Below are 27815 nucleotides of genomic sequence, written 5' to 3'. Positions count from 1 at the left end.
TCTCACAAAGTGATTCATCCTGGTTTGATTGGAACGACGAAGAAGCTGTCCTATTCCCAAACTGGGAAACTGGAATCACCTGATTTGAAAGTGGGATAACTTCTTCATCCCAACTCCTATGAGATTTATTCAACTTCCTGGTGATTCTCCACCACTTTATGTATCCAAATAAGCTTCTCACAAAGTGATTCATCCTGGTTTGATTGGAACGACGAAGAAGCTGTCCTATTCCCAAACTGGGAAACTGGAATCACCTGATTTGAAAGTGGGATAACTTCTTCATCCCAACTCCTATGAGATTTATTCAACTTCCTGGTGATTCTCCACCACTTTATGTATCCAAATAAGCTTCTCACAAAGTGATTCATCCTGGTTTGATTGGAACGACGAAGAAGCTGTCCATTCCCAAACTGGGAAACTGGAATCACCTGATTTGAAAGTGGGATAACTTCTTCATCCCAACTCCTATGAGATTTATTCAACTTCCTGGTGATTCTCCACCACTTTATGTATCCAAATCAAGCTTCTCACAAAGTGATTCATCCTGGTTTGATTGGAACGACGAAGAAGCTGTCCTATTCCCAAACTGGGAAACTGGAATCACCTGATTTGAAAGTGGGATAACTTCTTCATCCCAACTCCTATGAGATTTATTCAACTTCCTGGTGATTCTCCACCACTTTATGTATCCAAATCAAGCTTCTCACAAAGTGATTCATCCTGGTTTGATTGGAACGACGAAGAAGCTGTCCTATTCCCAAACTGGGAAACTGGAATCACCTGATTTGAAAGTGGGATAACTTCTTCATCCCAACTCCTATGAGATTTATTCAACTTCCTGGTGATTCTCCACCACTTTATGTATCCAAATCAAGCTTCTCACAAAGTGATTCATCCTGGTTTGATTGGAACGACGAAGAAGCTGTGCTATTCCCAAACTGGGAAACTGGAATCACCTGATTTGAAAGTGGGATAACTTCTTCATCCCAACTCCTATGAGATTTATTCAACTTCCTGGTGATTCTCCACCACTTTATGTATCCAAATCAAGCTTCTCACAAAGTGATTCATCCTGGTTTGATTGGAACGACGAAGAAGCTGTCCTATTCCCAAACTGGGAAACTGGAAGCACCTGATTTGAAAGTGGGATAACTTCTTCATCCCAACTCCTATGAGATTTATTCAACTTCCTGGTGATTCTCCACCACTTTATGTATCCAAATCAAGCTTCTCACAAAGTGATTCATCCTGGTTTGATTGGAACGACGAAGAAGCTGTCCAATTCCCAAACTGGGAAACTGGAAGCACCTGATTTGAAAGTGGGATAACTTCTTCATCCCAACTCCTATGAGATTTATTCAACTTCCTGGTGATTCTCCACCACTTTATGTATCCAAATCAAGCTTCTCACAAAGTGATTCATCCTGGTTTGATTGGAACGACGAAGAAGCTGTCCTATTCCCAAACTGGGAAACTGGAATCACCTGATTTGAAAGTGGGATAACTTCTTCATCCCAACTCCTATGAGATTTATTCAACTTCCTGGTGATTCTCCACCACTTTATGTATCCAAATCAAGCTTCTCACAAAGTGATTCATCCTGGTTTGATTGGAACGACGAAGAAGCTGTCCTATTCCCAAACTGGGAAACTGGAATCACCTGATTTGAAAGTGGGATAACTTCTTCATCCCAACTCCTATGAGATTTATTCAACTTCCTGGTGATTCTCCACCACTTTATGTATCCAAATCAAGCTTCTCACAAAGTGATTCATCCTGGTTTGATTGGAACGACGAAGAAGCTGTGCTATTCCCAAACTGGGAAACTGGAATCACCTGATTTGAAAGTGGGATAACTTCTTCATCCCAACTCCTATGAGATTTATTCAACTTCCTGGTGATTCTCCACCACTTTATGTATCCAAATAAAGCTTCTCACAAAGTGATTCATCCTGGTTTGATTGGAACGACGAAGAAGCTGTCCTATTCCCAAACTGGGAAACTGGAATCACCTGATTTGAAAGTGGGATAACTTCTTCATCCCAACTCCTATGAGATTTATTCAACTTCCTGGTGATTCTCCACCACTTTATGTATCCAAATAAAGCTTCTCACAAAGTGATTCATCCTGGTTTGATTGGAACGACGAAGAAGCTGTCCAATTCCCAAACTGGGAAACTGGAAGCACCTGATTTGAAAGTGGGATAACTTCTTCATCCCAACTCCTATGAGATTTATTCAACTTCCTGGTGATTCTCCACCACTTTATGTATCCAAATCAAGCTTCTCACAAAGTGATTCATCCTGGTTTGATTGGAACGACGAAGAAGCTGTCCTATTCCCAAACTGGGAAACTGGAATCACCTGATTTGAAAGTGGGATAACTTCTTCATCCCAACTCCTATGAGATTTATTCAACTTCCTGGTGATTCTCCACCACTTTATGTATCCAAATCAAGCTTCTCACAAAGTGATTCATCCTGGTTTGATTGGAACGACGAAGAAGCTGTGCTATTCCCAAACTGGGAAACTGGAATCACCTGATTTGAAAGTGGGATAACTTCTTCATCCCAACTCCTATGAGATTTATTCAACTTCCTGGTGATTCTCCACCACTTTATGTATCCAAATCAAGCTTCTCACAAAGTGATTCATCCTGGTTTGATTGGAACGACGAAGAAGCTGTCCTATTCCCAAACTGGGAAACTGGAATCACCTGATTTGAAAGTGGGATAACTTCTTCATCCCAACTCCTATGAGATTTATTCAACTTCCTGGTGATTCTCCACCACTTTATGTATCCAAATCAAGCTTCTCACAAAGTGATTCATCCTGGTTTGATTGGAACGACGAAGAAGCTGTCCTATTCCCAAACTGGGAAACTGGAAGCACCTGATTTGAAAGTGGGATAACTTCTTCATCCCAACTCCTATGAGATTTATTCAACTTCCTGGTGATTCTCCACCACTTTATGTATCCAAATCAAGCTTCTCACAAAGTGATTCATCCTGGTTTGATTGGAACGACGAAGAAGCTGTCCTATTCCCAAACTGGGAAACTGGAATCACCTGATTTGAAAGTGGGATAACTTCTTCATCCCAACTCCTATGAGATTTATTCAACTTCCTGGTGATTCTCCACCACTTTATGTATCCAAATCAAGCTTCTCACAAAGTGATTCATCCTGGTTTGATTGGAACGACGAAGAAGCTGTCCTATTCCCAAACTGGGAAACTGGAATCACCTGATTTGAAAGTGGGATAACTTCTTCATCCCAACTCCTATGAGATTTATTCAACTTCCTGGTGATTCTCCACCACTTTATGTATCCAAATCAAGCTTCTCACAAAGTGATTCATCCTGGTTTGATTGGAACGACGAAGAAGCTGTCCTATTCCCAAACTGGGAAACTGGAATCACCTGATTTGAAAGTGGGATAACTTCTTCATCCCAACTCCTATGAGATTTATTCAACTTCCTGGTGATTCTCCACCACTTTATGTATCCAAATCAAGCTTCTCACAAAGTGATTCATCCTGGTTTGATTGGAACGACGAAGAAGCTGTCCTATTCCCAAACTGGGAAACTGGAATCACCTGATTTGAAAGTGGGATAACTTCTTCATCCCAACTCCTATGAGATTTATTCAACTTCCTGGTGATTCTCCACCACTTTATGTATCCAAATCAAGCTTCTCACAAAGTGATTCATCCTGGTTTGATTGGAACGACGAAGAAGCTGTCCTATTCCCAAACTGGGAAACTGGAAGCACCTGATTTGAAAGTGGGATAACTTCTTCATCCCAACTCCTATGAGATTTATTCAACTTCCTGGTGATTCTCCACCACTTTATGTATCCAAATCAAGCTTCTCACAAAGTGATTCATCCTGGTTTGATTGGAACGACGAAGAAGCTGTCCTATTCCCAAACTGGGAAACTGGAATCACCTGATTTGAAAGTGGGATAACTTCTTCATCCCAACTCCTATGAGATTTATTCAACTTCCTGGTGATTCTCCACCACTTTATGTATCCAAATCAAGCTTCTCACAAAGTGATTCATCCTGGTTTGATTGGAACGACGAAGAAGCTGTCCTATTCCCAAACTGGGAAACTGGAATCACCTGATTTGAAAGTGGGATAACTTCTTCATCCCAACTCCTATGAGATTTATTCAACTTCCTGGTGATTCTCCACCACTTTATGTATCCAAATCAAGCTTCTCACAAAGTGATTCATCCTGGTTTGATTGGAACGACGAAGAAGCTGTCCTATTCCCAAACTGGGAAACTGGAATCACCTGATTTGAAAGTGGGATAACTTCTTCATCCCAACTCCTATGAGATTTATTCAACTTCCTGGTGATTCTCCACCACTTTATGTATCCAAATCAAGCTTCTCACAAAGTGATTCATCCTGGTTTGATTGGAACGACGAAGAAGCTGTCCTATTCCCAAACTGGGAAACTGGAATCACCTGATTTGAAAGTGGGATAACTTCTTCATCCCAACTCCTATGAGATTTATTCAACTTCCTGGTGATTCTCCACCACTTTATGTATCCAAATAAGCTTCTCACAAAGTGATTCATCCTGGTTTGATTGGAACGACGAAGAAGCTGTCCATTCCCAAACTGGGAAACTGGAATCACCTGATTTGAAAGTGGGATAACTTCTTCATCCCAACTCCTATGAGATTTATTCAACTTCCTGGTGATTCTCCACCACTTTATGTATCCAAATCAAGCTTCTCACAAAGTGATTCATCCTGGTTTGATTGGAACGACGAAGAAGCTGTCCTATTCCCAAACTGGGAAACTGGAATCACCTGATTTGAAAGTGGGATAACTTCTTCATCCCAACTCCTATGAGATTTATTCAACTTCCTGGTGATTCTCCACCACTTTATGTATCCAAATCAAGCTTCTCACAAAGTGATTCATCCTGGTTTGATTGGAACGACGAAGAAGCTGTCCTATTCCCAAACTGGGAAACTGGAAGCACCTGATTTGAAAGTGGGATAACTTCTTCATCCCAACTCCTATGAGATTTATTCAACTTCCTGGTGATTCTCCACCACTTTATGTATCCAAATCAAGCTTCTCACAAAGTGATTCATCCTGGTTTGATTGGAACGACGAAGAAGCTGTCCTATTCCCAAACTGGGAAACTGGAATCACCTGATTTGAAAGTGGGATAACTTCTTCATCCCAACTCCTATGAGATTTATTCAACTTCCTGGTGATTCTCCACCACTTTATGTATCCAAATCAAGCTTCTCACAAAGTGATTCATCCTGGTTTGATTGGAACGACGAAGAAGCTGTGCTATTCCCAAACTGGGAAACTGGAATCACCTGATTTGAAAGTGGGATAACTTCTTCATCCCAACTCCTATGAGATTTATTCAACTTCCTGGTGATTCTCCACCACTTTATGTATCCAAATCAAGCTTCTCACAAAGTGATTCATCCTGGTTTGATTGGAACGACGAAGAAGCTGTCCTATTCCCAAACTGGGAAACTGGAATCACCTGATTTGAAAGTGGGATAACTTCTTCATCCCAACTCCTATGAGATTTATTCAACTTCCTGGTGATTCTCCACCACTTTATGTATCCAAATCAAGCTTCTCACAAAGTGATTCATCCTGGTTTGATTGGAACGACGAAGAAGCTGTCCTATTCCCAAACTGGGAAACTGGAATCACCTGATTTGAAAGTGGGATAACTTCTTCATCCCAACTCCTATGAGATTTATTCAACTTCCTGGTGATTCTCCACCACTTTATGTATCCAAATCAAGCTTCTCACAAAGTGATTCATCCTGGTTTGATTGGAACGACGAAGAAGCTGTCCTATTCCCAAACTGGGAAACTGGAATCACCTGATTTGAAAGTGGGATAACTTCTTCATCCCAACTCCTATGAGATTTATTCAACTTCCTGGTGATTCTCCACCACTTTATGTATCCAAATCAAGCTTCTCACAAAGTGATTCATCCTGGTTTGATTGGAACGACGAAGAAGCTGTGCTATTCCCAAACTGGGAAACTGGAATCACCTGATTTGAAAGTGGGATAACTTCTTCATCCCAACTCCTATGAGATTTATTCAACTTCCTGGTGATTCTCCACCACTTTATGTATCCAAATCAAGCTTCTCACAAAGTGATTCATCCTGGTTTGATTGGAACGACGAAGAAGCTGTGCTATTCCCAAACTGGGAAACTGGAATCACCTGATTTGAAAGTGGGATAACTTCTTCATCCCAACTCCTATGAGATTTATTCAACTTCCTGGTGATTCTCCACCACTTTATGTATCCAAATCAAGCTTCTCACAAAGTGATTCATCCTGGTTTGATTGGAACGACGAAGAAGCTGTCCTATTCCCAAACTGGGAAACTGGAATCACCTGATTTGAAAGTGGGATAACTTCTTCATCCCAACTCCTATGAGATTTATTCAACTTCCTGGTGATTCTCCACCACTTTATGTATCCAAATCAAGCTTCTCACAAAGTGATTCATCCTGGTTTGATTGGAACGACGAAGAAGCTGTCCTATTCCCAAACTGGGAAACTGGAAGCACCTGATTTGAAAGTGGGATAACTTCTTCATCCCAACTCCTATGAGATTTATTCAACTTCCTGGTGATTCTCCACCACTTTATGTATCCAAATCAAGCTTCTCACAAAGTGATTCATCCTGGTTTGATTGGAACGACGAAGAAGCTGTCCTATTCCCAAACTGGGAAACTGGAATCACCTGATTTGAAAGTGGGATAACTTCTTCATCCCAACTCCTATGAGATTTATTCAACTTCCTGGTGATTCTCCACCACTTTATGTATCCAAATCAAGCTTCTCACAAAGTGATTCATCCTGGTTTGATTGGAACGACGAAGAAGCTGTGCTATTCCCAAACTGGGAAACTGGAATCACCTGATTTGAAAGTGGGATAACTTCTTCATCCCAACTCCTATGAGATTTATTCAACTTCCTGGTGATTCTCCACCACTTTATGTATCCAAATCAAGCTTCTCACAAAGTGATTCATCCTGGTTTGATTGGAACGACGAAGAAGCTGTCCTATTCCCAAACTGGGAAACTGGAATCACCTGATTTGAAAGTGGGATAACTTCTTCATCCCAACTCCTATGAGATTTATTCAACTTCCTGGTGATTCTCCACCACTTTATGTATCCAAATCAAGCTTCTCACAAAGTGATTCATCCTGGTTTGATTGGAACGACGAAGAAGCTGTCCTATTCCCAAACTGGGAAACTGGAATCACCTGATTTGAAAGTGGGATAACTTCTTCATCCCAACTCCTATGAGATTTATTCAACTTCCTGGTGATTCTCCACCACTTTATGTATCCAAATCAAGCTTCTCACAAAGTGATTCATCCTGGTTTGATTGGAACGACGAAGAAGCTGTCCTATTCCCAAACTGGGAAACTGGAATCACCTGATTTGAAAGTGGGATAACTTCTTCATCCCAACTCCTATGAGATTTATTCAACTTCCTGGTGATTCTCCACCACTTTATGTATCCAAATCAAGCTTCTCACAAAGTGATTCATCCTGGTTTGATTGGAACGACGAAGAAGCTGTCCTATTCCCAAACTGGGAAACTGGAATCACCTGATTTGAAAGTGGGATAACTTCTTCATCCCAACTCCTATGAGATTTATTCAACTTCCTGGTGATTCTCCACCACTTTATGTATCCAAATCAAGCTTCTCACAAAGTGATTCATCCTGGTTTGATTGGAACGACGAAGAAGCTGTCCTATTCCCAAACTGGGAAACTGGAATCACCTGATTTGAAAGTGGGATAACTTCTTCATCCCAACTCCTATGAGATTTATTCAACTTCCTGGTGATTCTCCACCACTTTATGTATCCAAATCAAGCTTCTCACAAAGTGATTCATCCTGGTTTGATTGGAACGACGAAGAAGCTGTCCTATTCCCAAACTGGGAAACTGGAATCACCTGATTTGAAAGTGGGATAACTTCTTCATCCCAACTCCTATGAGATTTATTCAACTTCCTGGTGATTCTCCACCACTTTATGTATCCAAATCAAGCTTCTCACAAAGTGATTCATCCTGGTTTGATTGGAACGACGAAGAAGCTGTCCTATTCCCAAACTGGGAAACTGGAATCACCTGATTTGAAAGTGGGATAACTTCTTCATCCCAACTCCTATGAGATTTATTCAACTTCCTGGTGATTCTCCACCACTTTATGTATCCAAATCAAGCTTCTCACAAAGTGATTCATCCTGGTTTGATTGGAACGACGAAGAAGCTGTGCTATTCCCAAACTGGGAAACTGGAATCACCTGATTTGAAAGTGGGATAACTTCTTCATCCCAACTCCTATGAGATTTATTCAACTTCCTGGTGATTCTCCACCACTTTATGTATCCAAATCAAGCTTCTCACAAAGTGATTCATCCTGGTTTGATTGGAACGACGAAGAAGCTGTCCTATTCCCAAACTGGGAAACTGGAATCACCTGATTTGAAAGTGGGATAACTTCTTCATCCCAACTCCTATGAGATTTATTCAACTTCCTGGTGATTCTCCACCACTTTATGTATCCAAATCAAGCTTCTCACAAAGTGATTCATCCTGGTTTGATTGGAACGACGAAGAAGCTGTGCTATTCCCAAACTGGGAAACTGGAATCACCTGATTTGAAAGTGGGATAACTTCTTCATCCCAACTCCTATGAGATTTATTCAACTTCCTGGTGATTCTCCACCACTTTATGTATCCAAATCAAGCTTCTCACAAAGTGATTCATCCTGGTTTGATTGGAACGACGAAGAAGCTGTGCTATTCCCAAACTGGGAAACTGGAATCACCTGATTTGAAAGTGGGATAACTTCTTCATCCCAACTCCTATGAGATTTATTCAACTTCCTGGTGATTCTCCACCACTTTATGTATCCAAATCAAGCTTCTCACAAAGTGATTCATCCTGGTTTGATTGGAACGACGAAGAAGCTGTCCTATTCCCAAACTGGGAAACTGGAATCACCTGATTTGAAAGTGGGATAACTTCTTCATCCCAACTCCTATGAGATTTATTCAACTTCCTGGTGATTCTCCACCACTTTATGTATCCAAATCAAGCTTCTCACAAAGTGATTCATCCTGGTTTGATTGGAACGACGAAGAAGCTGTCCAATTCCCAAACTGGGAAACTGGAAGCACCTGATTTGAAAGTGGGATAACTTCTTCATCCCAACTCCTATGAGATTTATTCAACTTCCTGGTGATTCTCCACCACTTTATGTATCCAAATCAAGCTTCTCACAAAGTGATTCATCCTGGTTTGATTGGAACGACGAAGAAGCTGTCCTATTCCCAAACTGGGAAACTGGAATCACCTGATTTGAAAGTGGGATAACTTCTTCATCCCAACTCCTATGAGATTTATTCAACTTCCTGGTGATTCTCCACCACTTTATGTATCCAAATCAAGCTTCTCACAAAGTGATTCATCCTGGTTTGATTGGAACGACGAAGAAGCTGTGCTATTCCCAAACTGGGAAACTGGAATCACCTGATTTGAAAGTGGGATAACTTCTTCATCCCAACTCCTATGAGATTTATTCAACTTCCTGGTGATTCTCCACCACTTTATGTATCCAAATCAAGCTTCTCACAAAGTGATTCATCCTGGTTTGATTGGAACGACGAAGAAGCTGTGCTATTCCCAAACTGGGAAACTGGAATCACCTGATTTGAAAGTGGGATAACTTCTTCATCCCAACTCCTATGAGATTTATTCAACTTCCTGGTGATTCTCCACCACTTTATGTATCCAAATCAAGCTTCTCACAAAGTGATTCATCCTGGTTTGATTGGAACGACGAAGAAGCTGTCCAATTCCCAAACTGGGAAACTGGAATCACCTGATTTGAAAGTGGGATAACTTCTTCATCCCAACTCCTATGAGATTTATTCAACTTCCTGGTGATTCTCCACCACTTTATGTATCCAAATCAAGCTTCTCACAAAGTGATTCATCCTGGTTTGATTGGAACGACGAAGAAGCTGTCCTATTCCCAAACTGGGAAACTGGAATCACCTGATTTGAAAGTGGGATAACTTCTTCATCCCAACTCCTATGAGATTTATTCAACTTCCTGGTGATTCTCCACCACTTTATGTATCCAAATCAAGCTTCTCACAAAGTGATTCATCCTGGTTTGATTGGAACGACGAAGAAGCTGTCCTATTCCCAAACTGGGAAACTGGAATCACCTGATTTGAAAGTGGGATAACTTCTTCATCCCAACTCCTATGAGATTTATTCAACTTCCTGGTGATTCTCCACCACTTTATGTATCCAAATCAAGCTTCTCACAAAGTGATTCATCCTGGTTTGATTGGAACGACGAAGAAGCTGTGCTATTCCCAAACTGGGAAACTGGAATCACCTGATTTGAAAGTGGGATAACTTCTTCATCCCAACTCCTATGAGATTTATTCAACTTCCTGGTGATTCTCCACCACTTTATGTATCCAAATCAAGCTTCTCACAAAGTGATTCATCCTGGTTTGATTGGAACGACGAAGAAGCTGTCCTATTCCCAAACTGGGAAACTGGAATCACCTGATTTGAAAGTGGGATAACTTCTTCATCCCAACTCCTATGAGATTTATTCAACTTCCTGGTGATTCTCCACCACTTTATGTATCCAAATCAAGCTTCTCACAAAGTGATTCATCCTGGTTTGATTGGAACGACGAAGAAGCTGTCCTATTCCCAAACTGGGAAACTGGAATCACCTGATTTGAAAGTGGGATAACTTCTTCATCCCAACTCCTATGAGATTTATTCAACTTCCTGGTGATTCTCCACCACTTTATGTATCCAAATCAAGCTTCTCACAAAGTGATTCATCCTGGTTTGATTGGAACGACGAAGAAGCTGTGCTATTCCCAAACTGGGAAACTGGAATCACCTGATTTGAAAGTGGGATAACTTCTTCATCCCAACTCCTATGAGATTTATTCAACTTCCTGGTGATTCTCCACCACTTTATGTATCCAAATCAAGCTTCTCACAAAGTGATTCATCCTGGTTTGATTGGAACGACGAAGAAGCTGTCCTATTCCCAAACTGGGAAACTGGAATCACCTGATTTGAAAGTGGGATAACTTCTTCATCCCAACTCCTATGAGATTTATTCAACTTCCTGGTGATTCTCCACCACTTTATGTATCCAAATCAAGCTTCTCACAAAGTGATTCATCCTGGTTTGATTGGAACGACGAAGAAGCTGTCCTATTCCCAAACTGGGAAACTGGAATCACCTGATTTGAAAGTGGGATAACTTCTTCATCCCAACTCCTATGAGATTTATTCAACTTCCTGGTGATTCTCCACCACTTTATGTATCCAAATCAAGCTTCTCACAAAGTGATTCATCCTGGTTTGATTGGAACGACGAAGAAGCTGTCCTATTCCCAAACTGGGAAACTGGAATCACCTGATTTGAAAGTGGGATAACTTCTTCATCCCAACTCCTATGAGATTTATTCAACTTCCTGGTGATTCTCCACCACTTTATGTATCCAAATCAAGCTTCTCACAAAGTGATTCATCCTGGTTTGATTGGAACGACGAAGAAGCTGTCCTATTCCCAAACTGGGAAACTGGAATCACCTGATTTGAAAGTGGGATAACTTCTTCATCCCAACTCCTATGAGATTTATTCAACTTCCTGGTGATTCTCCACCACTTTATGTATCCAAATCAAGCTTCTCACAAAGTGATTCATCCTGGTTTGATTGGAACGACGAAGAAGCTGTGCTATTCCCAAACTGGGAAACTGGAATCACCTGATTTGAAAGTGGGATAACTTCTTCATCCCAACTCCTATGAGATTTATTCAACTTCCTGGTGATTCTCCACCACTTTATGTATCCAAATCAAGCTTCTCACAAAGTGATTCATCCTGGTTTGATTGGAACGACGAAGAAGCTGTCCTATTCCCAAACTGGGAAACTGGAATCACCTGATTTGAAAGTGGGATAACTTCTTCATCCCAACTCCTATGAGATTTATTCAACTTCCTGGTGATTCTCCACCACTTTATGTATCCAAATCAAGCTTCTCACAAAGTGATTCATCCTGGTTTGATTGGAACGACGAAGAAGCTGTCCTATTCCCAAACTGGGAAACTGGAATCACCTGATTTGAAAGTGGGATAACTTCTTCATCCCAACTCCTATGAGATTTATTCAACTTCCTGGTGATTCTCCACCACTTTATGTATCCAAATCAAGCTTCTCACAAAGTGATTCATCCTGGTTTGATTGGAACGACGAAGAAGCTGTCCTATTCCCAAACTGGGAAACTGGAATCACCTGATTTGAAAGTGGGATAACTTCTTCATCCCAACTCCTATGAGATTTATTCAACTTCCTGGTGATTCTCCACCACTTTATGTATCCAAATCAAGCTTCTCACAAAGTGATTCATCCTGGTTTGATTGGAACGACGAAGAAGCTGTCCTATTCCCAAACTGGGAAACTGGAATCACCTGATTTGAAAGTGGGATAACTTCTTCATCCCAACTCCTATGAGATTTATTCAACTTCCTGGTGATTCTCCACCACTTTATGTATCCAAATCAAGCTTCTCACAAAGTGATTCATCCTGGTTTGATTGGAACGACGAAGAAGCTGTGCTATTCCCAAACTGGGAAACTGGAATCACCTGATTTGAAAGTGGGATAACTTCTTCATCCCAACTCCTATGAGATTTATTCAACTTCCTGGTGATTCTCCACCACTTTATGTATCCAAATCAAGCTTCTCACAAAGTGATTCATCCTGGTTTGATTGGAACGACGAAGAAGCTGTCCTATTCCCAAACTGGGAAACTGGAATCACCTGATTTGAAAGTGGGATAACTTCTTCATCCCAACTCCTATGAGATTTATTCAACTTCCTGGTGATTCTCCACCACTTTATGTATCCAAATCAAGCTTCTCACAAAGTGATTCATCCTGGTTTGATTGGAACGACGAAGAAGCTGTCCTATTCCCAAACTGGGAAACTGGAATCACCTGATTTGAAAGTGGGATAACTTCTTCATCCCAACTCCTATGAGATTTATTCAACTTCCTGGTGATTCTCCACCACTTTATGTATCCAAATCAAGCTTCTCACAAAGTGATTCATCCTGGTTTGATTGGAACGACGAAGAAGCTGTCCTATTCCCAAACTGGGAAACTGGAATCACCTGATTTGAAAGTGGGATAACTTCTTCATCCCAACTCCTATGAGATTTATTCAACTTCCTGGTGATTCTCCACCACTTTATGTATCCAAATCAAGCTTCTCACAAAGTGATTCATCCTGGTTTGATTGGAACGACGAAGAAGCTGTCCTATTCCCAAACTGGGAAACTGGAATCACCTGATTTGAAAGTGGGATAACTTCTTCATCCCAACTCCTATGAGATTTATTCAACTTCCTGGTGATTCTCCACCACTTTATGTATCCAAATCAAGCTTCTCACAAAGTGATTCATCCTGGTTTGATTGGAACGACGAAGAAGCTGTGCTATTCCCAAACTGGGAAACTGGAATCACCTGATTTGAAAGTGGGATAACTTCTTCATCCCAACTCCTATGAGATTTATTCAACTTCCTGGTGATTCTCCACCACTTTATGTATCCAAATCAAGCTTCTCACAAAGTGATTCATCCTGGTTTGATTGGAACGACGAAGAAGCTGTCCTATTCCCAAACTGGGAAACTGGAATCACCTGATTTGAAAGTGGGATAACTTCTTCATCCCAACTCCTATGAGATTTATTCAACTTCCTGGTGATTCTCCACCACTTTATGTATCCAAATCAAGCTTCTCACAAAGTGATTCATCCTGGTTTGATTGGAACGACGAAGAAGCTGTCCTATTCCCAAACTGGGAAACTGGAATCACCTGATTTGAAAGTGGGATAACTTCTTCATCCAACTCCTATGAGATTTATTCAACTTCCTGGTGATTCTCCACCACTTTATGTATCCAAATCAAGCTTCTCACAAAGTGATTCATCCTGGTTTGATTGGAACGACGAAGAAGCTGTGCTATTCCCAAACTGGGAAACTGGAATCACCTGATTTGAAAGTGGGATAACTTCTTCATCCCAACTCCTATGAGATTTATTCAACTTCCTGGTGATTCTCCACCACTTTATGTATCCAAATCAAGCTTCTCACAAAGTGATTCATCCTGGTTTGATTGGAACGACGAAGAAGCTGTCCTATTCCCAAACTGGGAAACTGGAATCACCTGATTTGAAAGTGGGATAACTTCTTCATCCCAACTCCTATGAGATTTATTCAACTTCCTGGTGATTCTCCACCACTTTATGTATCCAAATCAAGCTTCTTACAAAGTGATTCATCCTGGTTTGATTGGAACGACGAAGAAGCTGTCCTATTCCCAAACTGGGAAACTGGAATCACCTGATTTGAAAGTGGGATAACTTCTTCATCCCAACTCCTATGAGATTTATTCAACTTCCTGGTGATTCTCCACCACTTTATGTATCCAAATCAAGCTTCTCACAAAGTGATTCATCCTGGTTTGATTGGAACGACGAAGAAGCTGTGCTATTCCCAAACTGGGAAACTGGAATCACCTGATTTGAAAGTGGGATAACTTCTTCATCCCAACTCCTATGAGATTTATTCAACTTCCTGGTGATTCTCCACCACTTTATGTATCCAAATCAAGCTTCTCACAAAGTGATTCATCCTGGTTTGATTGGAACGACGAAGAAGCTGTCCTATTCCCAAACTGGGAAACTGGAATCACCTGATTTGAAAGTGGGATAACTTCTTCATCCCAACTCCTATGAGATTTATTCAACTTCCTGGTGATTCTCCACCACTTTATGTATCCAAATCAAGCTTCTCACAAAGTGATTCATCCTGGTTTGATTGGAACGACGAAGAAGCTGTCCTATTCCCAAACTGGGAAACTGGAATCACCTGATTTGAAAGTGGGATAACTTCTTCATCCCAACTCCTATGAGATTTATTCAACTTCCTGGTGATTCTCCACCACTTTATGTATCCAAATCAAGCTTCTCACAAAGTGATTCATCCTGGTTTGATTGGAACGACGAAGAAGCTGTCCTATTCCCAAACTGGGAAACTGGAATCACCTGATTTGAAAGTGGGATAACTTCTTCATCCCAACTCCTATGAGATTTATTCAACTTCCTGGTGATTCTCCACCACTTTATGTATCCAAATCAAGCTTCTCACAAAGTGATTCATCCTGGTTTGATTGGAACGACGAAGAAGCTGTGCTATTCCCAAACTGGGAAACTGGAATCACCTGATTTGAAAGTGGGATAACTTCTTCATCCCAACTCCTATGAGATTTATTCAACTTCCTGGTGATTCTCCACCACTTTATGTATCCAAATCAAGCTTCTCACAAAGTGATTCATCCTGGTTTGATTGGAACGACGAAGAAGCTGTCCTATTCCCAAACTGGGAAACTGGAATCACCTGATTTGAAAGTGGGATAACTTCTTCATCCCAACTCCTATGAGATTTATTCAACTTCCTGGTGATTCTCCACCACTTTATGTATCCAAATCAAGCTTCTCACAAAGTGATTCATCCTGGTTTGATTGGAACGACGAAGAAGCTGTCCTATTCCCAAACTGGGAAACTGGAATCACCTGATTTGAAAGTGGGATAACTTCTTCATCCCAACTCCTATGAGATTTATTCAACTTCCTGGTGATTCTCCACCACTTTATGTATCCAAATCAAGCTTCTCACAAAGTGATTCATCCTGGTTTGATTGGAACGACGAAGAAGCTGTGCTATTCCCAAACTGGGAAACTGGAATCACCTGATTTGAAAGTGGGATAACTTCTTCATCCCAACTCCTATGAGATTTATTCAACTTCCTGGTGATTCTCCACCACTTTATGTATCCAAATCAAGCTTCTCACAAAGTGATTCATCCTGGTTTGATTGGAACGACGAAGAAGCTGTCCTATTCCCAAACTGGGAAACTGGAATCACCTGATTTGAAAGTGGGATAACTTCTTCATCCCAACTCCTATGAGATTTATTCAACTTCCTGGTGATTCTCCACCACTTTATGTATCCAAATCAAGCTTCTCACAAAGTGATTCATCCTGGTTTGATTGGAACGACGAAGAAGCTGTCCTATTCCCAAACTGGGAAACTGGAATCACCTGATTTGAAAGTGGGATAACTTCTTCATCCCAACTCCTATGAGATTTATTCAACTTCCTGGTGATTCTCCACCACTTTATGTATCCAAATCAAGCTTCTCACAAAGTGATTCATCCTGGTTTGATTGGAACGACGAAGAAGCTGTCCTATTCCCAAACTGGGAAACAGGAAGCACCTGATTTGAAAGTTGGATAACTTATTCTTGCCAACTCCTATGAGATTTATTCAACTTCCTGGTTAATGAGATCCTAGGACCCTTCTCTGGATGGTTTGGATAGATCCTTGCATAAACGAATCAAAGACTCAAGTTTATCAAGGTTGTGGATCGAATGGTGACACAAGAGGCTGCGGAAAGGCTCCTTGATACTCCTAGGCTTAGATCGGATATGACACACCTTTCTAAAGCCCTTGGGCGTTGGATATTACACACCAACAGACTGGATACTACTCACCAGACACTCTCTTAACTCGTGAAAGCAAGGGAGAAGAAAACACAAAGGTTTAAATGAAAGAAAACTTGATAGATGCTAGGGTTGCCGAGTTACACATATATATAGTGAAAGGCTTGGAACAGGCTCCAAGCATTTCGAAATTAAAGGAACAGGCTCCTCCAATTAATGTAGAAGTAAAGACACAACTTAGATAGAGTTTTCGAAAATGAAAGACATAAATACTTAGAAGTAAAGATAGCATAAGGTTCTTCATGTGGTTTGGTCCGAGAGTATCAACTAGGTGATAAGATAGCAAGACTATGGCCTCGTTAAAAACCTATCATTGCAAAACCCAATGGGACAAAAACAATGATAGGAAAAGAGCACACATAGCTTGCTAGCCTAGATGATACTCAACTTGATGGTAAGATGGCTTGAATGGTGATAAGCGTATCTTGAAGTATCAAGCTTCCTCCAAGACATTCTTCTTGCTCCAAGGACTTCCTGATTAGTCCTCCAATAGCTTCTTTGAGTTTCCTAGCTCTGGCTCGAGTCATGGGACCTTTAAGAATGGATAAGACCTCATCTTCTTTAGCTGGTTCATCTCTAAACTCGCCATCTCTATCTCCATCAGCTGGCTGGTCCATGATCATATCATCCCCTCCCTCTTGAAAAGGATTTGACCTCAAATCAGGTTCATCTTGGAGATCAATCTTGTAGGCATTGTTGCTGATCTTCTTTGTGATCTCAAAAGGTCCATCAATTCTTGGCATAAGCTTTGACTTCCTCTCATTAGGAAACCTCTCTTTTCTCAAATGAACCCAAACTTTATCACCCTCCTTAAAGACCATCTCACGCCTTCCTTTGTTGGCATGCTTGACATACTGCTTAGTTTTCTCTTCAATGTTGAGCCTAGCTTGCTCGTGGAGTTGTTTCACCATCTCTGCCTTCTTTTTGCCATCCAAACTGACCCTTTCACACTCAGGTAAAGGAATTAAATCCAAAGGAGAGGTGGGATTGAACCCATAAACAATTTCAAAGGGTGAAAACTTAGAAGCAGAATGCACAGCATGATTATATGCAAATTCACAATGTGGCAGATAGTCTTCCCAAGATTTCAGATTCTTTTTAATGAATGCACGCAAGAGTGTTCCTAGAGTTCTATTAACTACTTCAGTCTGTCCATCAGTTTGCGGATGACAAGTAGTGGAGAACAACAACTTAGTGCCTAGCTTAGACCAAAGAGTTTTCCAAAAATAACTAAGAAACTTAGTATCTCTATCAGAAACTATGTTCTAGGCATGCCATGTAAACGCACAATCTCCTTAAAGAACAGATTAGCTACATGCAATGCATCATCAGTTTTGTGACATGCTATGAAATGTGCCATTTTTGAGAACCTGTCAACAACAACAAAGATAGAATCCTTCCCAGTCCTAGTTCTAGGCAATCCAACAATGAAATCCATAGATATGTCATTCCAAGGATGATAAGGTATAGGGAGAGGAGTATACAAACCGTGAGACTGAACCTTAGACTTGGCTTGCTTGCAAGTTGCACATCTCTCACATAGTTTCTCCACATCTCTTTTCATCCGAGGCCAAAAGAAATGATCCTGCAAAGTTTTAAGAGTCTTTGCAATACCAAAGTGACCCATGAGACTTCCTCCATGAGATTCCCTAACAAACAAGTCTCTCAAAGAACAATTAGGCACACACAGTCTATTATCATAAAAGAGGAATCCATCATGTCTAAAATAATGTCCAACAGCAAATTTCTCACAAGAGTTATAAGCTTCTTTAAAATCTGGATCAGATTCATACATTTCTTTAATCTGCTCAAACCTAATAGCTTAGCATCAAGAGTGTTCAAGAGAACATACCTTCGAGATAGTGCATCAGCAACTATGTTTTCTTTACCTTGTTTGTACTTGATGACATAAGGAAAGGTTTCTATGAATTCTACCCATCTTGCGTGTCTCTTGCTGAGCTTGTTCTGTCCTTTCAAGTACTTGAGAGACTCATGATCCGTGTGTATCACAAACTCCTTGGGCCACAAGTAATGCTGCCAAGTCTGCAAGGCTCTCACCAAGGCATACAATTCCTTATCATAAGTTGCATAGTTGAGAGTGGCGCCTCCAAGCTTCTCACTGAAATAAGCTATGGGTCTCTTCTCCTGCATAAGAACAGCACCAATTCCAATTCCTGAGGCATCACATTCAATTTCAAAAGTTTTATTGAAATCAGGAAGTATAAGAAGAGGGGCATTAGTAAGCTTCTCTTTTAGGCATTGAAAGGCAAGTTCTTGTGCTTCTCCCCATTTGAATCCAACTTCTTTCTTGATCACCTCAGTCAATGGGGCTGCTATGGTGCTAAAGTCTTTCACAAACCGTCGGTAGAAGCCAGCAAGGCCGTGGAAGCTCCTTACTTCACTTATAGTTTTTGGAATTGGCCATTCTTGAATTGCTCTCACTTTCTCCGGATCAACTTTAACCCCATCTGCACCCACAATAAAGCCTAAAAAGACCAAGTGATCCGTTCCAAAAGTACACTTCTTAAGGTTAGCAAAAAGAGATTCCTTTCTAAGCACATCAAGAACAGCTCTAAGATGTTCTATATGATCATTAAAGCTCTTACTGTATACAAGGATGTCATCAAAGTATACCACAACAAATATGCCAATGAATGATCTAAGAACATGATTCATTAATCTCATGAATGTACTAGGTGCATTGGTTAATCCAAATGGCATGACTAACCACTCATATAGACCATGTTTAGTTTTGAATGCAGTTTTCCATTCATCTCCTTCTTTCATCCTAATCTGATGGTATCCACTTTTCAAATCAATCTTAGAAAATATGCAAGAACCATGCAATTCATCAAGCATATCATCTAATCTAGGAATAGGATGGCGATACTTTACAGTGATATTGTTGATGGCTCTGCAGTCAACACACATGCGCCAGCTTCCATCTTTCTTGGGCACAAGTAGCACTGGCACAGCACAAGGACTCATGCTCTCTCTGATATGCCCTTTCTCCATCAGTTCCTCCACTTGCCTTTGTAGTTCTTTGGTCTCCACCGGATTGGTTCTGTATGCTGGCCTATTGGGAAGTGTAGAACCGGGCACAAAATCAATTTGGTGCTCAATCCCTCGCACTGGTGGTAGTCCATTGGGACTATCTTCTGGAAAAACATCTTGATATTCATCACCAGACTTGGCATAGAAGTTTAGTTGCTTTGTTGATTCAGCGGGAAGATCTATCTCTTTCTTCTTTTGTAGCTGAAGCTGATCAATCTGAACTTCCTTAGGAGTCATAGGCACAAGAACTGTCTTTCTCCCTTTAAACTCAAAGGTGTGCTTGTTGGCATACCCATCATGTATCACACGTCTATCTGATTGCCACGGCCTTCCAAGGAGAATGTGTCCAGCTTCCATAGGCAACACATCACAAAGAATCTCATCTTCATATTTACCAATGGCTAAGGGAACCATAACCTGAGTAGATACTCTCATCTCGCCCTCTTCATTGAGCCATTGGAGTCTATATGGTTTAGGATGCTTTTGGACCCTTAAACCCAACTTTTTAACCATAGTCTCACTCGCAACGTTGACACAACTGCCTCCATCCACAATAAGACTACAGACCTTTCCTTGCACTAGACATCTAGTATAGAAGAGATTCTCTCTTTGCTCCATTTCTTCGGTCTTGCTTTGAAGACTCAAGGTTCTTCTAGCAACTAGCAACCTTCCAGCGACCGGATTGGCAACATACTCCTCTTCTGAACTGTGATCTTCTTCGGCCTCTGTCTCCTCATCAGCAGATTCATACTCTCCATTAGCATGAAGGATCATCACACGTTTATTGGTACACTCATTAGCATAGTGACCACGTCCTTGGCACTTAAAACACTTCACATCTCTTGCACGCGAGCTTGTAGCTTCCACTTTCCCCTTATCTTTGTTGTAGATGCTACTAGACTTGGCTTCTTCTTTTGGCTGTGGCTTGCTCTCCTTTTGATAGCTCGGCTTATCTTCCTTAGAGGTCTGGTATCTATTGGAACCATAGCTGCCACGCGCATGACTTCTTCTCTTAACTTGTTGTTCCACCAAGATAGCTTTGTGTAGCATCTCCTCTATTTCCAAGTAGTGTTGCATCTCCACTCTATCTTGTATCTCACGGTTGAGTCCACCAAGAAATCGTGCCATGGTTGCTTCACTGTCCTCAGATACACAAGCTCTTAGCATAAGCAACTCCATCTCTTGAAAGTATTCCTCTACAGACTTTGATCCTTGTGTGAGTAGTCTCAGCTTTTGATGAAGATCACGGTGATAATGGCTTGGTACAAACCTCTTGCGCATCACAGCTTTCATCTCCGCCCATGTTTCAATGGGAAATTCACCATTGCGCCTCTTGTTTGTAACCAACTGATCCCACCAGCTCAATGCATAGTCATTGAACTCGGTAGCAGCTACTTGAATCTTCTTAGTCTCTGAGTAATGCTGACAGTTGAACACGAGTTCGATCTTCTTCTCCCACTCAAGATAGGCATCTGGATCAGCTTTACCATGGAAAGGAGGGATCTTAAGCTTTAATCCTGATAGCTCATTGCGTCTATGCCTCCGGCCCTCATGATCACGTCGAGATCTTCTACTGCTACGTCTTGAACCGGAGCTATGGCTACTTCTCTCTGTTAACTTGAAGAGAAGAAGTGGAGAAGCAAAAGTGATGAGTTGAGTTGGTGCTTGTGCAAAGACATGGCAAGATCTTCAGAGATTGTATGTTAAGGCTTTGGGAGAGTCTTAAGGCTTCAGAAGTGGTCTGATGAGTGTGCAAAGATAGGGTTAAGTCCAGGAGGGACTTAGACACCATTTAGAGAAGATTTGGGTCAGACAGTAACTCCAAAGTTACCACAGTAACTTTGGAGAGTTACCACAGTAAGATTGGAGAAGTTTATGCAAGTTGGTGTAAAAGTGAATAGTGAATCACTAGTCACTATTCAGGTTAACTATTCACTATTCAGGATGTGAAGAGTGCATAGTATATGGATAAGGCACCAAGGTTTGAATCTAGTCAAAGGGAATCAAGAAGATGCTGTGTGGAGCTGATTGGTTACTTTGGGGTATGGACAGGCTGGCTGGAGCTGTAAAGAGGAAGGCAGCCACGACCATGCACCTAGACTGATCTGTGGACAGATACAAAGGAGCCTAAGAAGAACCAATCAAACCTCAGCCTTGGTTTGAATTAAAGTGAGCCAGCTTAGCCAATCAGCACACATCACTCAGATTACAACAAGACCAACTCATCCTCACCATCCATTCCTCTCAAGTCATTTCTATCCATTAGATTTAGGTTTCTAAGGTTGCAAACATGTAAAGCCTATATAAGGCATGTGTATGGACGAAATTGAAAGCTCTCTTAAGAGAGTATGGGGGTTTTCCCCATCTCCTTCATAAATATAAAAGTGTGTTCTTGATCAGATTCTCTTAATCTACCCCTTTCTTAGTCTCTAATCTCTTAATCTCTCTAAGTCTCTTTGTTTCTGATTCAAGTTCATACTAGTTTCATCAGACCTCTTATTCAACTAGTTCAAGACCTTATTCTTTGCCTCTAATGGCTTCTCATACACATACACAGCCAGAGCTCTCAAATCTCATATGGTATCAGAGCCAGGTTCATCAGAACCTGAGCTGAGCTTCCGCAAATCCACAGCTCTCATCTCAGCTCAAACCAAACCCTTGAAGACATTACCAGCCGAGTTTAGTTCTTGAAGAAGAAAGAAGCTTGAAGCATGGAGTGTTCTCCTTATCTCTCAACCGTGCCTGTCTTTACCTGATGGAGAGTGTCTCTTTGGAAGCAGAGGAGGATGGAGAGGCGTCATGAACCTCAAGCCAAAGCTCCTTGTCCAAGAGCTTATCACATCCGGATACAAGAAAGATGAAGCTAAGAGAAGCCGGTTTGAAGTATGAAGAAAGGAGGGGTCTTTGGGTGTGAGAAACAAGAAGGAGGCCATGGACTGAAGGAGAAGGAGTTGGGTGACGACCTAGACTCTTGAATCCAACCATATCATGGCCAGATTGCCTTTGGAGGCTTAAGGAACCAACCTGGTTCCTTGTGTAAGCGATTCTTAAAACCTTCTTGATAATGAGCTTGTGTTGTGTTATTGCCTGGTTAGTGTGATGTGTATTGATTGAAAAACCTGAGGATAATGTGTGATTGCTAAATATAATTAGTTGAATCTGTCCCAGGATGCTTTAAAGGCTTGTTTAGTGTTTAAAGAGTAAAATGCTTGCTCCTGTTAAGTAATGAGTTTGCTAAAGGTGAAATGATATTGTTTGAAGCTCATGAACTGAAAACAGATTGAAAGTAATGCATTGTCTGATGTTAAGTGATGATAGTAATGCTTAGCCTAAGTTATAAATGAATGTGTGATGAATTGTATTGTTGCATTCATGAATTAAAACTGATTAAGGTTAGTGCATACTGTCAAATGGCTGTCTTACATTGAAGCATTAGATTCATGTCTAAATGCTGAGTAAAGAAGCTTTAAATTGCCTAAGTAGCTTGTATTGAATCTGTTAGGATCATGCTAGTGCTTAGAGAGTTTGCTTGCAAAGATTAGAACTTGAAAATGTCTAGTTTAATCTGTTGCATTGCTTAAAGACATTGGTGTTCAAACTTGATGATGCATCAAGGGTTGACCCAATGCACTTGTGTCTTATCTTTGCTGGAGTTTGAGTGATGTTTCAGGTTCACAAGAGGTGTTCTTGGTTCACCATCCATCCGAGTTGAAAGAGGAAGACTTTGCCCATTGTGTGGAGCAATGGAGAGTTGAGAAAGAAGTGGTGATGCGCCACTGGTGTGAAGTCTCACTGAAGCTCACTTGCAAGCTTGGACCTATACTCAATCCAAGCTTGAGGAGGGGAGTTTAGTGAGCTTCCAAGCGATCCAAGAAGTCCATTGCAACCATTTGAAGAAGGAGCCATCCGGGCTTAGGCTGTGGCGAGTCTATTCAAGAGAGTACTCAAACTAAGACAGAGTACTCTTGGCTGTGAGAAGATGAAGGCAACTCTATCAAGGCGGCTTCTAGTGTGAAGTGATTGGAGAGATAGCTGAAGCTTCCACAAGCATTCCATGAAGATGGCAAGATCAGAAGAGAAGCGGCAATGGTGTGTGTGTGAGGATCATGAAGCAATCCATTCAAGCTTGTTCCTGTGAGAGTCTCAAGCTTGAGGGGGAGTGTTGAAGCTTACATGATCCAAGAGAGCTTGGTGGTTATTCTAGAAGAGGAAGCAACCTGTTGAGAAGTATGATGAAGGATGAAGAAGCAATATCCAAGGCGGCTTCAAGTGTTGAGGTGATTGGAGAGTGGCTGAAGCATTCTAAAAAAAAAAAAAAAAACAAGGTGGCGACTCTATAAGAAGAAGAAGCAGCCAAGACTCAGTAAGAGAAGTTGTATCTCCAAGAAGAGGCTGATCTGGTGTGTCCGAGCACTTCAACCTAACAAGAGGTTAGGTGAAAGGGGGAGAGACCAAGATTAGGCAGTAAGGAGAGTACAAGGCGTGGGATGATTGTAGAGGCCATGATCCAGAGTCTTTGTGTCCCTTACATTGTTGGTAAGGCACAAAGACTCACTGGCCAATCCCTAGGCCTTGGAGACTTTACTCTTTTTCCCTCATCAAGGTTTTGTCCCAAAGGGTTTTCCTTGGTGAGGTTTTTAATGAGGAAGTTCTTCAAGGTTCCAAGCTTGACTTAGGATCAGCTAGAGTCAAGCTTGAGGGGGAGTGTTAACTTGAAGAGAAGAAGTGGAGAAGCAAAAGTGATGAGTTGAGTTGGTGCTTGTGCAAAGACATGGCAAGATCTTCAGAGATTGTATGTTAAGGCTTTGGGAGAGTCTTAAGGCTTCAGAAGTGGTCTGATGAGTGTGCAAAGATAGGGTTAAGTCCAGGAGGGACTTAGACACCATTTAGAGAAGATTTGGGTCAGACAGTAACTCCAAAGTTACCACAGTAACTTTGGAGAGTTACCACAGTAAGATTGGAGAAGTTTGGGCAAGTTGGTGTAAAAGTGAATAGTGAATCACTAGTCACTATTCAGGTTAACTATTCACTATTCAGGATGTGAAGAGTGCATAGTATATGGATAAGGCACCAAGGTTTGAATCTAGTCAAAGGGAATCAAGAAGATGCTGTGTGGAGCTGATTGGTTACTTTGGGGTATGGACAGGCTGGCTGGAGCTGTAAAGAGGAAGGCAGCCACGACCATGCACCTAGACTGATCTGTGGACAGATACAAAGGAGCCTAAGAAGAACCAATCAAACCTCAGCCTTGGTTTGAATTAAAGTGAGCCAGCTTAGCCAATCAGCACACATCACTCAGATTACAACAAGACCAACTCATCCTCACCATCCATTCCTCTCAAGTCATTTCTATCCATTAGATTTAGGTTTCTAAGGTTGCAAACATGTAAAGCCTATATAAGGCATGTGTATGGACGAAATTGAAAGCTCTCTTAAGAGAGTATGGGGGTTTTCCCCATCTCCTTCATAAATATAAAAGTGTGTTCTTGATCAGATTCTCTTAATCTACCCCTTTCTTAGTCTCTAATCTCTTAATCTCTCTAAGTCTCTTTGTTTCTGATTCAAGTTCATACTAGTTTCATCAGACCTCTTATTCAACTAGTTCAAGACCTTATTCTTTGCCTCTAATGGCTTCTCATACACATACACAGCCAGAGCTCTCAAATCTCATACTCTCATAGAAGTTATCAGTCTCTTCTGATCCAGCATGCTCACGCTGACCTTGTCTGTTTCTTCTTGGCTCATGTCTTGAACCAGATGCTTGTCCTTGCCCATCATGCGGTCTCTGATCATATTTCTCTTCCAGTAACTTCACCATCGCTTCCATCACTTGTTTGGTGATTGCTTCTTGCAGCAACCTATTCCTTCGCACAAAGGTTTCATCATCTTCCTCAGACCCCATTGCTTCCTGATACACGAAAAACTTGAACCAGTAAGTAGTTCAAAAGAATTCAGAACTCAAGATTCAAATAAGGAAACAAGGTTTTTCAAACAAAGCGGCAAATGAAGATACTTGATCAACACGCGACGATTTGAATTCTATCTTTCGAAATTGAAACACTAACAGATCAGATTCAACGGATGATGAAATGAGGTAATCAAATCCTGATCTATGATCTTAACAACAGATCGAGTCACACAATCACAAGAAACTTTCGGATCAAGTAAAACGATAACGTAATCGACAAGAATGTGAAAAGGTTTTTGTTCAAAACTTGATCGAAATTCTTAGATCTATCAATATGAGATACGAAACAATCAGATCTAGCAATCCTGATAATGAAACAAGCAGATCAAATGAGAATAAACACACAAGAACCGATTGATCAACAAAATATGAATCGACAAAGAGTAGATCTTAAGAAATCGCAAAAGAGAAATCGAAACTCCCCTTCCAGAGTGCTCTGATACCACTTAATGAGATCCTAGGACCCTTCTCTGGATGGTTTGGATAGATCCTTGCATAAACGAATCAAAGACTCAAGTTTATCAAGGTTGTGGATCGAATGGTGACACAAGAGGCTGCGGAAAGGCTCCTTGATACTCCTAGGCTTAGATCGGATATGACACACCTTTCTAAAGCCCTTGGGCGTTGGATATTACACACCAACAGACTGGATACTACTCACCAGACACTCTCTTAACTCGTGAAAGCAAGGGAGAAGAAAACACAAAGGTTTAAATGAAAGAAAACTTGATAGATGCTAGGGTTGCCGAGTTACACATATATATAGTGAAAGGCTTGGAACAGGCTCCAAGCATTTCGAAATTAAAGGAACAGGCTCCTCCAATTAATGTAGAAGTAAAGACACAACTTAGATAGAGTTTTCGAAAATGAAAGACATAAATACTTAGAAGTAAAGATAGCATAAGGTTCTTCATGTGGTTTGGTCCGAGAGTATCAACTAGGTGATAAGATAGCAAGACTATGGCCTCGTTAAAAACCTATCATTGCAAAACCCAATGGGACAAAAACAATGATAGGAAAAGAGCACACATAGCTTGCTAGCCTAGATGATACTCAACTTGATGGTAAGATGGCTTGAATGGTGATAAGCGTATCTTGAAGTATCAAGCTTCCTCCAAGACATTCTTCTTGCTCCAAGGACTTCCTGATTAGTCCTCCAATAGCTTCTTTGAGTTTCCTAGCTCTGGCTCGAGTCATGGGACCTTTAAGAATGGATAAGACCTCATCTTCTTTAGCTGGTTCATCTCTAAACTCGCCATCTCTATCTCCATCAGCTGGCTGGTCCATGATCATATCACTGGTGATTCTCCACCACTTTATGTATCCAAATCAAGCTTCTCACAAAGTGATTCATCCTGGTTTGATTGGAACGACGAAGAAGCTGTGCTATTCCCAAACTGGGAAACTGGAAGCACCTGATTTGAAAGTGGGATAACTTCTTCATCCCAACTCCTATGAGATTTGTTCAACTTCCTGGTGATTCTCCACCACTTTATGTATCCAAATAAAGCTTCTCACAAAGTGATTCATCTTGGTTTGATTGGAACGACGAAGAAGCTGTCCAATTCCCAAACTGGGAAACTAGAAGCACCTGATTTGAAAGTGGGATAACGTTTTCATCCCAACTCCTATGAGATTTATTCAACTTCCTGGTGATTATCCACCACTTTATGTATCCAAATCAAACTTCTCACAAAGAGATTCATCCTGGTTTGATTGGAACGACGAAGAATTTGTCCAATTCCCAAACTGGGAAACAGGGGAAGCACCTGATTTGAAAGTGGGATAACTTCTTCATCCCAACTCCTATGAGATTTATTCAACTTCCTGGTGATTCTCCACCACTTTATGTATCCAAATAATGCTTCTCACAAAGTGATTCATCCTGGTTTGATTGGAACGACGAAGAAGCTGTGCTATTCCCAAACTGGGAAACTGGAATCACCTGATTTGAAAGTGGGATAACTTCTTTTAGCCAACTCCTATGATATTTATTCAACTTCCTGGTGATTCTCCACCACTTTATGTATCCAAATAAAGCTTCTCACAAAGAGATTCATCCTGGT

The 27815-nt window shown here is 41.1% G+C and overlaps 1 pseudogene; it reads right to left on the bottom strand.

Moving 5' to 3' along the window:
• Nucleotides 1–17188: 17188 nt before the first annotated feature.
• LOC125599745 overlaps nt 17189–27815 on the bottom strand; it is a 28756-nt pseudogene continuing 18129 nt past the window's right edge.

This window comes from Brassica napus, unplaced genomic scaffold (assembly GCF_020379485.1).
Source record: "Brassica napus cultivar Da-Ae unplaced genomic scaffold, Da-Ae ScsIHWf_1974;HRSCAF=2622, whole genome shotgun sequence".
Taxonomy (NCBI): Eukaryota; Viridiplantae; Streptophyta; class Magnoliopsida; order Brassicales; family Brassicaceae; genus Brassica; species Brassica napus.
Note: the sequence above shows the minus strand (reverse complement) of the source record. Positions and strands in the feature narration are given on the sequence as shown.